This window comes from Gossypium raimondii, chromosome 7, assembly GCF_025698545.1.
Source record: "Gossypium raimondii isolate GPD5lz chromosome 7, ASM2569854v1, whole genome shotgun sequence".
Taxonomy (NCBI): domain Eukaryota; kingdom Viridiplantae; phylum Streptophyta; class Magnoliopsida; order Malvales; family Malvaceae; genus Gossypium; species Gossypium raimondii.
In genome coordinates, this window is record NC_068571.1 from 25527579 (window position 1) to 25540526 (window position 12948).

A 12948-nucleotide genomic window follows, 5' to 3' on the forward strand; every position below is an offset into this window, starting at 1 on the left:
TAGTTTTCCCCACATTAGGGGAGAGTAATGTGTAGGGGGAGAGTAATTTGAACCAGAAGTTCAATAAAGATAACTCATTACAAGTTAACTGTTAGATGTATTTACAAACTTAATGAGAATAACCAAGTGCTAAATACCATCATCTAATATTTTAATTTGAATCAAAGTCTCAATAGGACAATCAGTTAGAATAAATAATAGATTGATCGATTACAAAGATGAAAATTCTTCTAAATGGTTATATAGTGGAGGCGGGTGCTCTAAAAGAGACCCAATACATAACTAATAAGTAAAACTCCAGAAGAGATCCAGGCACCTGAAACTGAATTTTAAAATAATGAAAATAAGATATCTAGATAAGTTATGTCAATTCGAGAAAATGTGGAACCGAATAATAAAAGTGGTCGATAATGATTTTGCATGAAATATTATTATTGAAATAATGAAATAAAATGAAGATCTTGAATAAATATATTGAGAAATATAAATATGGAATAAATTGATAAAAATAGAAAGACACAACTCAAGTACACTTAAATTCGTGGAGTTTTTGGACCAATAGTCCAAATATCTAAAGATATAAAGCCACTGAGGGTGCAATTGAAGTAGTTTTGCAAAAGCGGATTAAAAATATGAAGTTTTTCGCTAAGTCCTGGCGTTGATTATGAATAGATATAATATTCTTTTGTGGTGGATACAATAGCATTTAGATATATTATTAAATTGACAATTCATAAAATATTTAACTTGCGTCTAATGGTTTTTGTTACAACCTTTTATGAATCACTATATAGTAAAGTTTATATTAGAATCCTTGAACGATTTAGGATACTAGAAGCATATTGAAATTCTCGAGAAATTGTTCATTTATATGAATTGAACTAATTTGAACATATGTGGTAAATTTGAATTAGTGAATAGTAGTTGAAGGAGGATTATAAAATGATCCAAAATAACTATTTGTGTTTTTATAAAAGAATCATGATTAAAGTTTGTTATGATTATTGTTGAATCTCCTGAAGAGATCAAAATATATTTCCCCCAAATTTCCCTCACTCATGACTTTTAAAAGAATGGTAATATAAAGGCTTATCAAATACATTCAAATAGTCGTTTGAAAAACTAGTATTCAAGATTGAATACGTAGAATATGAGAAACTATGTGATGTTTTCATGAGGGGAGTAAATATGCGTTGCACTCCTTTTCCCTTAACTGAGGTTTTGTCCCATTAGGTTTTCCTGGTAAGGTTTTTAATAAGGCAATATATTATTCGTATTATAGATTATGTACTCTTTTTCCTTCATTAGGTTTTATCCCACAGGGTTTTTCCTAATAAGGTTTTAACGAGGCACATTATCTACTAATGGACATCAAAGGGGGTGTTATGAATATCTTATTAAGTGGATGTCCATCATGATCAAGACAAAGTTTTAATATACTTTAAATTCTAATAGTTATTAAAATTAGATCTCTACTTCTTTTATACTTCTTATGCCTATAAATAGAAACTCGATGAAGCATTGTAATCATCCCTTTTAATCAATAAAGTACATTCTCTATTACTTTCATATTTTCTTTGTTCTTTATTCTCTTCATCTCTCTTTATTTTATAACAAGATATCAACATAATTGATTATTTAATATTTAATTTTATTTTAATAACAACTTTTGAAAATAATTTAAAATTTAAATAATATTCTTAGTATATTATTGAAAAACATTTTTATTAATTTTTTAATAATAAAAATATATTACAATTTGTAAATATTTTATAATAAATATTTTATAGTATAAAATATGACTATTTTAATTATATCAATATGAGTTTTTTTTTTTAAATCATTCTTAGCTCCATTTTTCCCTTCCAACTCTATTGTGTCACTATCTAATCTAGTACATGTAACATATATAACACCCCATACCCGACCTAGACGTTAAGACCAAGTCTGGATGTTACATCAAAATGTTTAAACGAAAACCAACCTTTAAGTAATTTAAAATTCATCATATAGAAAACAATTAACCAATTAAACCAACACAGAATTCTGAGTTATAAACCATGGTGTGAAATAAACATACGTTAGTTCAAACTTAAACAAGCAGTAAGATAACTATAAAAGAGAGAGACAACTGAGCTCCTCACATGCCGAGCCTCCTAAGTTTGCGAATTACCTGAAATTCAGTCAAAAAATAGAATGAGTTTATAACTCAATGTGTGTAACAGGTATAAAGGCAAATCAAAAATATAAATATAACAGTAATTTCCCAAATACAGATACAAAATTAGAAACAGATGATACTCGGTATAATCGTATAGTTCAGAAGAAATGCGAAATAAATCAGACACAAATACAGAACAGAATTAGATGCAATTTCCTACCCCATCCGCTACACACCATCTTCAACATTTCAAAATAATTACAGACTATCTATTAGAACAGTATGCGATAAATCATCAGAACCAGATAAAGATTGGTGGCTTAGCCACTCAATTCGGTGAATCATTAAACTGCCAACGCTTCCTTCTTTATATCATTCCCACCCAATGCAGATACAATTTACAGATATCAGATATCAATGATGCACATATAGTTATCCACATATAAGTTATAGTCCGATAATACAGATCATTATCATTTAACAGTTATCGCATCAATTATACATACAGATAATCGGTTATTCAACCTCAGAATATTGGATATCAAATTATACAGTCTAATTCAGAGCATACAGACCTTACAAAAGGCCTACGTTCGATTCAAATGACGTTTATGACCCTAGGGAAAATTTCAGTATTTTGGCCCACACATCCGTGTGAATTCACACGGCTTGGGTGTATGGCTTGTGTGGCCCACACGACCTAACACATAGCTGTGTGGCTCAAAATAGTGAGTTACACTGTAACACCCTTTACCCGTATCCAACACTGGAATAGGGTACGAGACATTACCAAAACACATACACTTGTAAACGTATTTAACCGAGTTATAAAATTTCATCTAAATTAAAACTTTCAAAATAATTAACATGCTTCTATAACTTTTCACAATATATCCTCAAAATATTATAATCATAATAATTAGGGCCTACGAGACCCGATACATACTCATGCAATTCAATGTTTCATTTCCGTTTCATTTCCATTTCATTCAATTCGCAACTTCTCATTCTCACAATTTAAATCAATTCACTAGCAATTTCCATTTAATTCACGTACAATTTGATGACATTAAGTTCAACACTAATACGTATTTACCATTTAACTCAACGTTTATCGATTATACCATTCGATAACACATATATGAAATTCTCAATTTTGCAATGAAAATATCACTTTAGCTTAAATAACAACATTATCCTGGTATAAATACACTACCACTTATCCATTTACTTTAATTCATTTAGGCCCATTTGTCACTTACCATCCTTAATCAAATTAGGGAATGGTTACGGAAAATTGAGTATTTCACTTTGACTTTGCCATAGTATAACTATGGTCTTATGTATGATCACTTATCACTTGTCCCTGATCAGATAAGTGCAGCTAAGGCTACCACTTATCACTTTGTCACTTGATCAGATAAGTGTAGCTAAGGCTACCACTTATCACTTTGTCACTTGATCAGATAAGTGTAGCCACTTGATCAGATAAGTATAGCTAAGGCTACCACTTATCACTTTGTCACTTGATCAGATAAGTGTAGCTAAAGCTACCACTTATCACTTTGTCACTTGATCAGATAAGTGTAGCAAAAGCTACCACTTATCACTTTGTCTCTTGATCAGATAAGTGTAGTACTTATCACTTTATCTCTTGATTAGAAGTACTCAAATCCGGTGTTCCGCTTAATTTGATCATTTGTTCGATTTTCGCATTTTTATTTTACTCTCATTTCAACACTAAATACATTTCATCATACATTATATAATTCATGAAATTAACATTTAACCATTAAATTTCAGCCATATGAACTTACTATTTCATTATCTTTCCACACTTGTTTCTATGCACATCACACAAGATATAAGCATATCATTCAACCATAGTTGCAAGCTAGTGTATTTAAACATAACTCTTTTTGGAACTAACCACACGATAAACCATTTCAATGCATAACTTATAAATTTAACGTGGCATAATCTAGCCACTACTTGGCCAAAGCCTAAGCATATACACCAAATATGTTAGCCAAATACACATATAGCATAAGCATTATAAGCATGGATGAGCACAACATTTATTCATGTATCAGGCTTACCAACATGTGTTAATTCATAAACCATTCATGACATTATTTCATGCCAAATCATATATCGAATATACCATACACACATACTATGAAACTTTATTTTCACACATGAGCTTAAACCATGACAAATAATGCACAAATATAAGCATCATTTCTATTTCATCGTTTATCAATTATAATCAAGCATATGACCAATTATACACAAATCATTCATATATTTTCCAATTTTCCTCCTCCTCCTCTCCATTCCACATCCTTAATGTGTATAACACACTTAAACAACATTAGCTATAGTTTTACTATTCACTCACATGTATATTCAAAGCTGTTTATCCGAGTCAGAGTCACTAAATTATTTTTATCCGGAGCTACAGAGCTCCAAATTAAGATCCGTTAATTTTCCCTGAAACTAGACTCACATATCTTCTTACCCTAAAATTTTCAAAACTTTTGGTTGAGTCAAATAGTACAGTTTATTCTTTAAAGTTTCCCCTGTTTCGCTATCTGACAGTTCCGACCACTCTTCACTAAAAATGAATTATCTAATTGTACATAATTTGGATGATGTTTCTGTTTATTTCTTTTGAAAATAGACTCATTCAGAATTCTAAAAATATAAATTATAACTCATAATTATTTTTCTTTAATTTTTGATAATTTTCCAAATTTAGAACAGGGGAACCCCAAATCATTCTAACATTGTCTCACAAAATTTATTATATCTCATGATTTACAATTTCATTGCTTACTTCTATGAGAAACTAGACTCGATAAGCTTTAATTTCATATTTTATTCACCCTCTAATTCAATTCCCACAATTTTTGGTGATTTTTCAAAGTTATACTACTGCTGCTGTCCAAAACTGTTTTAGTGCAAAATGTTGATTTCCATTTTGCCCCAAATTTCACAGTTTATACAATTCGGTCCTTTCTCAATTAACCCCTCAATTAATCTAATTTTCTCAATTAATACTTTACCTAGACATTATAAGTTGTTTCACAACTACTGAAATTCAGAATTTTCACATATAACTCTATCTTCAAACTCTTTTACTATTAGGTCCCAAACATTCACTTTCTATTCAATTCTTTCAATAAAATCAGCATATGAACAATTTAAGCTCTAATTCCATGCTAAATCATCATATACTTCCGTCACATATTCATAGCAACTTTCAACTTATTTCATAGAATCAAAAACTAATGAATTCAACAAGTTTAAGGAAATAATCAAGAATTGAACTTACCTGCAGTAAAAATAGGAAGAACCAGCTTAAGGAACCCTTCTATGCTGTTTTTGCTATTGAAAATGCAGAAAAATAAAGAGAAATCTAGATAATTTCACTTTGGTCCTAACTTTATTAAGTAAATTTTGCAATATTCCAATTTTGCCCTTAATTCTCCTTACTTTGTTGCTGATTTCATGCCTTTGCCATCCAGCCCAAATAGACCTTGGGTCTATTTGCCTTTGAATCCCTCTTCCTTTTACAATTTAAGCTATTTAATCATTTCCCATAATTTTGCATTTGTTACAATTTAGTCCTTTTTGTTCAATTAATTATCGGAACTTTAAAATTTCTTAACGAAACTTTAATACTAACTTTTAACACTCCATAAATATTTATAAAATATTTATGGCTCGATTTAAAATCTCGAGGTCTCGATACCCTTTTTTTATTCTAATTATTTTAATATTTATTTCTAGTGCACTATTCACTATTTCAAAAATTTTCCTAACTTCACATTTAACTTATACTCACTAAATTAATAATATTTTCTACTCATTTTTCGAATTTAGTGATCTCGAATCACCGTTCTGACACCTCTGAAAATTCAGGCCATTACATTTTTTTTTCCTTGTCGGATTTGTCGTCCAAAAACCACTGTTCCATCTAGACCCAAAATCGGGCTGTTACATACACGGTCTGGCACATGGCCAAGCACACGCCTATGTGATCCATAACCCCTCACACGGCATGGAAACACGTCCATGTCCTGGCTCGTGTGACCCTAAATCCAAAACAGTGAGTTGCACGGCCTGGACACACACTCGTGTCCCTAGTCCGTGTCACCAATAATACAAACAGTGACTTACACGGCCTGGACACACGCTTGTGTCCTTAGCCCGTGTGCCTCAAATTCAAAAATAGTGAGTTACACGGCCTGCCACACGGCCTTACACATGCCGTGTGGATCACATGGCCTACCACATGACATGACACACGATCCTGTGGCATCGGGAGCAATGTTTTTCGACGCTTGAAACTTACAGAATCTCGAGTTTTTGTTACACACCTGGTACAATTTTGGCGTAGAAGCAGTAGAGAAGACCCATAGACCTAAAAGCAACCATCATCCCTTAAATACTTATAATGTCATTTTCACACTATATCAGTTCACAATTAAAAGTAATTAATGTAAATGCTTAAAACATATGCAAACATGCTTAAAAATAAAATTTTATGCAACTCCTACTAACTATGCTAAAACGCACAAAATAACTCTAAATGCAACCTGAAAACATTCTTCTTAAGTGAGAAATGGTCTAGCTTACCATATCAATCTATGACACATCAAATTTTCCCACACTTAAGTATTTGTTTGTCCTCAAGAAAACCATACATACAACATGAAAAATGATAATCATCAAGTGGCATTAAATATTAGAACATTGTTCCCATTTCTCCCCTGATATATCGACAAAGCTCACCTTCTTTTCTCTCCTATCATCCTCCTTTTATCTTTCAATAAAGTAGGACAAAATTAATATTTATAAGTGTAAAAGCTAGCATGTTTTAGTGCATTATGATAGATAGCATTATTTAAGATCAAGAAGATTTTATCATTTTAAACACATTTCAAAGATTATTATGATTTTATCTCATTCCATGCCTTTATACCACTCACTATGTTTTTCAATCCTCACTTTGCTTCTTTTTTTTCCATTCATGATTTCTCATTTAAGCACTCAACAAGCAAGAACCTACACATATCATATTGACCTATTCCCTCATTTTCACTCATGTGTTCTTTTTGAATCCTCCACAATATCTCTACTTAAACCCTCAAAATCTATGGCTTGACCACCACTTCATAGAACAACAACAATTAATAGGACAATGAAAGGTTTGATTCATTTGCTCAATTTAGGCTTATGCTTTGAAAATTTATGGTTGATCAAGAAAAAGATTCAAAAGCCTTAAATTTTGGGACCTAGGTATAAACATAGCAAAGGTTGGTTCATTTAGGCTTTAACTATGCAAACAATGCCTTAGTCATCCCTAGACATCTCACATCTCACATCGCACAATTCCATCATATCCATTATTCAACCAAATGAAAAACATGTCATTTAATAGTTCACTATCCATAATCATCCATAACATTTATCTATCACATGTCACAAAATTACACAATTGCACTTCAAAACAATCACTCTAAACCATTAAGAAAATTAACTAAAAGTGAACTAAGTAGTATAACTCAAACAACTCAATTAGCTAGCACCAGTCAAGACCTAATTATCTCCAACAAATGTTGCATTATTATGACAAAAGGATATATGTGCTAACAACAATGACTCTACTATTTGGGTTTTGAATTTGCTTGCCATTCGCGTTGTTGTGACTAGGAAATATGTTGTGTCATGACAAAAACCACATTGTCTGTGAAGTATTGGATATAATCACATTGCAATGTCACGAAAATAAAGATCGTAGTCACAACAAAAGGCCTTCACCTACTTGGCACAATGTACACAATTATTGCACTTTTGCTTGCATTTTCAATATTATTCTAGCACCTACTAAACTAAATAAGAAAAAAGAAATTATTGCCAAACAATAAAAGTAAGTAAAATAGCACTCAAAACTTATAATTTATTGGGCGATCCATATCACCTCTACAAAAAAATTTCTAGGAATTCCTTGAAACTTTGAATCATCGTTTGTTCATATAGACCACGTATACCAATCGAACACATCACGATCTTCATATCTTTAACCATCGATACATCCATATAATGAGTCACTCCTCTTCAAATCTCAACCAACTCCACAAATCCTTTCGAGGTACTACAGCTTATGAAACCACAAAATCAGTATCTCTCTAAGAATGAATTACACAAGTTTTAGTGCCTTTATCCAAATGAAAACATGATGTTCGACAATAACTTCAGTTGGCCTTTGCATTTGAATTTCCTCAACAATAATAAAAAAATGTGACAGCTCCTCCATACTCTTACCAAAAACCAAGTTAAGCTCGTCTGTTGTATCTTCTAGCCCTACCTCTACTCCTACTCCTACTCCTATGTCAATAGGAATAGATACATTGTCATCATTATCTAACACGTTATGTGGATCCCCGATTCTTATCTCCTACTAAAAATCAACACTTAAAACATGTTGGTCAACAATAGTATAGAGGACCTCTTCTTTGCGTTTAGAAACATCATGTTCAAAAACCTCCTCCATAGAAATGTTAATGGCGGAATGGAGTTGTACAACTTCCAATAACTGATCCATCTTATTTTGCATGGCATTTATAGTGTCGAGGCATGAAGAGATACCGTCCGCAAGTATGCCGGCCCTAGTGGTGAGATTTAAATCTTTGGAACACTAATCACGATACATATCCCCATCTAAATAAGAGTACGAAGGATACGAATCATATGTCGGATAACTATCTGAATACTCTTGGTTGTAGCTATCCATTCCATTTGAATAACCATACGAATCATAAGGATACTTGTGTTCATATCCTTGTCCCTCATAACTGCCATCATAACCCCAACTGGGCATCAAATCTCCATTCACTGAACTCGATCGCACATCAAAATCTATTTTTTCTCTCGGCCACCTATAGTTATTATGGAAAAAGATTAAAATTTGATTATCAGTAAGGGAAAATAACTATCACACCTAAAATCGATGAATAACTAAACCAAATTCAATGAAAATAATCAAACCACAAAGAAAAACACCTTAACTATCTCTTTCATTCAACTAATATCTTTCACAATTAACATGAAACTAAAGAGAATCAAATCAATAACTATCAATCTCCCTCCGCAATAACGCCAACAACTTAACCGCACTTGTACAAGCATAACAAATAAGAAAAAATATTGGACAAATCATTCCGGCTCTACTGCAAGCGTACAGTGTCAAATTGTAATATAAGTTTTGCTTACAATGAAATATAAAAGTATTCCGAGGATCGAAGCCTAGAGAGATTGGGTATTGACCTAGACATTACATGCTTTCAATCTTAAGGAAAAGTCTATTAGTCTAATAGAATTTTGAGTTATAAAGGCAAATCATAATGAGAGTTGAGTGCTAATTACTAAAATACTAATGAACATACTAAAGAATTTAGACTAAGGTTCCTTCAATTTATTGGTTTCTAATAGGATTTTAAGACGTGATAGGTTATCTTTCTTGTTATTAATGGATTTACACACAAATTAATTTAGCACAATGTCCTCTTTCTAACCAATTTTACCTTTCGATCTCAAATGATTATATAGAAAACTAATGAGTTCTCCTTTCGGTCACACTCAATTAAGTTTGGCTAATCGATTTCTACACAATAAACTATCTTCTCGACCTTGTCTATCAAACTGTTTCACTAAAGTTTTTCAGACTTAAGCTAGTAATCATCTCATTTAGCCATACATTGCACCAAAATCTAATTCATACAAAGATCACATTAACAAAAATAAAAATAACTAATCACATTTAAATTTTATCCCACAATCATGTCAACAAAAATAACATACATGATTTCCATTTAGATTTACACAATTAAATAAAAAAACAATCGAGAAAGTTCAGAAATGCTCATTCAAAATGAAAAATTCCCTCTCATATAGCTTTATTGCAGTTGATCTTTACTCCGATCTTGTATCCCGTTAGGAATTGTAGCAAATTGAAGTAAAAAAACTAAGGAAATTGAAGACTAATTTCAAAATAATGTGTTTACAATATAGAACTAAGAAATGGAATTACAAGATAAATGAAATTGTGGAGAAAAAGTAAAACTATGAGTTCTATTTAGCTAAAATTCTGTTTTCTATTTTCTATTCATCTATTCAAAAGAGTTTTATTTATACTAGGAACTTAAAATAGGTCATTTACATAATTACCGCTCAAGTAAACATAAAATAAAGGCTATTAAAACCATGGTCAAACTAGACTTCCACTTAAATGACCTTGGTAACCGTTCTAGATCTAGCAGTTATGATTACGTTGTCATGACCGTGATATCCTTGTCGTCGCAACAACAACATCTCTATTTTAGGCGTCTCCAAGCATTGGTGTGGTGGTCGCGATGATAGGTATCTAGTGGTCACGACAAAGGATCAATCTTCATTTTACGGGTCTAAGTCATTCGTCATCTGGTCACGACAATGCCCTCTTCATAGTCATGACCATGACTAATTAAGCATCCTTGGCATTTAAAATAGTGAGATCTTGGTTGTGACATTGCTTCTCCTATAGTTGCAACAATGGCTGATGGTGAAAACTCCTTAGCAAGGCAGCGGACTCTTGGATGCAACAAGAGTATTTGTATTTGGGGCAATGACTCCTCTTACATAATTCTCCTCATCACTTGAGTGCCTCACCATTTCATCATCTTTTAAAAACCTAGAATACCTTTTTCACACAAGATCATTTCACAATTAAAGGTAAGTAATGTAAATGCTCAAAGTATATGCAAACATGTTTAAAAGTAATATCTAATACAACTCCTACTAACTATGATAAAACACACAAAATGATTCTAAATGCTACCTGAAAACAAGCTCCTTAAGTGTGAAAATAACCTAATTTACCATATCATTTACGACACATCAATTGTCACCCCTAATGTGTTCTACTCCTAGTAGAATTCATAATTTCTAATAAAATATTATTATTTAATTACATCTTATTCAAGTAGAATTCTTGTACTATTTGTCTATAAGTAGGAACTATGAGCTAAGTTATTTTCACAATCTTTTTAGAGTATCGTGATTCTACTAGAAAATAGCAAAATTTTATTTTTAGAATAAATTATATTTTCTATGTAAAGCTCACAGTTTTTAGTATTTCGAGATTTGAGGCTAGCAGAGAAGGTCATTCAATAAAAAGTCGAGATTAACTTAGACTGCCTCATACAAAGCACATCTATAAATTTTGGTTAAAAGTTTATTGCTATAAATATCATAAGGCTCAAATTTAAGAAAACTTTTAAACTTCTACAATGCCTTAAAACATTATTTTTTGAATCAATTTTTCCAACAATTATTTCACCAACCTTTCATCTAGAACCCATTCCCTAGTATAATCTTTGATCCTATGAATTTTATTCATTCTCTTGTGATTAATAATGGTGGCATGGATAACCCTATTATTTATGTAACCTTCTTGTTGTCGTTTAACTCTCGATCTCTATGTTAATAACACTCTCTGACTCAGGAATCCCATCAAGTTGTGCTTTTAGGTCCTTGATCTTGTTAATTGTTTGCTTTGATTAAAATGAATCTTGGAGTTCTTTTACTTCCCCTTCAATTATAGTTTCTAAGAGAAAATTTCTATTCCTGACCCCACACTGGTTAAATCTAGACATTCATGGTTACATTTGCACTTTCCTCATCAAGCAACTATGTGGACTTGAACCTAAACATTTTTTTCCCTTTTTCTGGGCTCTTTTATGGCATGCAACTACAATCGAGCTATGATTTAACTCAACAAATAGTTCTACAATTTCATAGCTTGTTTTAATTATCAACCACTCCACATTGATAAAAGCTCGATCCTATCTTTCTTGTATATCATTTACATCAACCCTAGGATTAGACCAAATTTATTCTGCACCAACAATTTTCAATTAAAAAATGCATCTATCAATCCATTCATTAAACATTTGAACTTGAATTTCATCAATATCACGACCTCTTCAATTGCCAAAAAAATATCACAACCTCTTCTTTTTCATCTTAAGACCTAACAATATTACACTCAAAAAAAAAACAAACCAGATCCATGGTTACTTTAGATCCCCCTTAAACCTCTGATATTTCATTTCCACAATAACTTTTGCCAAATCTTTGTAGACTCCTATATAGAAATTAACTCCTCCATCTCCTATCCTACACATATTCAACCACTATATCTATTTGATTTTATGAGTACCATAACACTCCAAGACTTGCTTCTTGTTTCCACCAAAGGGCAAGACCTCCCAATTCCCCCCACCAAATCAACATAAAATCCTTTATAGAACCCTAATCTATTTCTACGAAGCTCCAACCTCAATTCTTATTTGGTTTACATAAAAATAATAATTAATGGCCATGTATCCAATTAAGCTCATTAAGGGCTCGAACAACCTAGGAGAGGACTCAAATGAAAGAGGACTTCCTATGTAACCAAACCCTCCAAAGTTATTTCGAGAGAAAAGCAAAGAGAAGAGCAAGATGAGTTCAAAAAACCCTATGCACTAACGAGAGGGTAGTTTTCTTTTCTTTTCTTTTTCCGTGCAACATTTTGACAAGCAAGCTTAAGAAACACATAATCAGAATCCAAAATTGTTCACCTTTAGGTACTTTTGTTATCTTAAAAAGTTCTATCTTTAGTGAATGAGATTCAATCAATCAAACTTAGATAGATTAGTAGATAAATGTAAACTAAATCTTAGATCTCATCTTGTTCT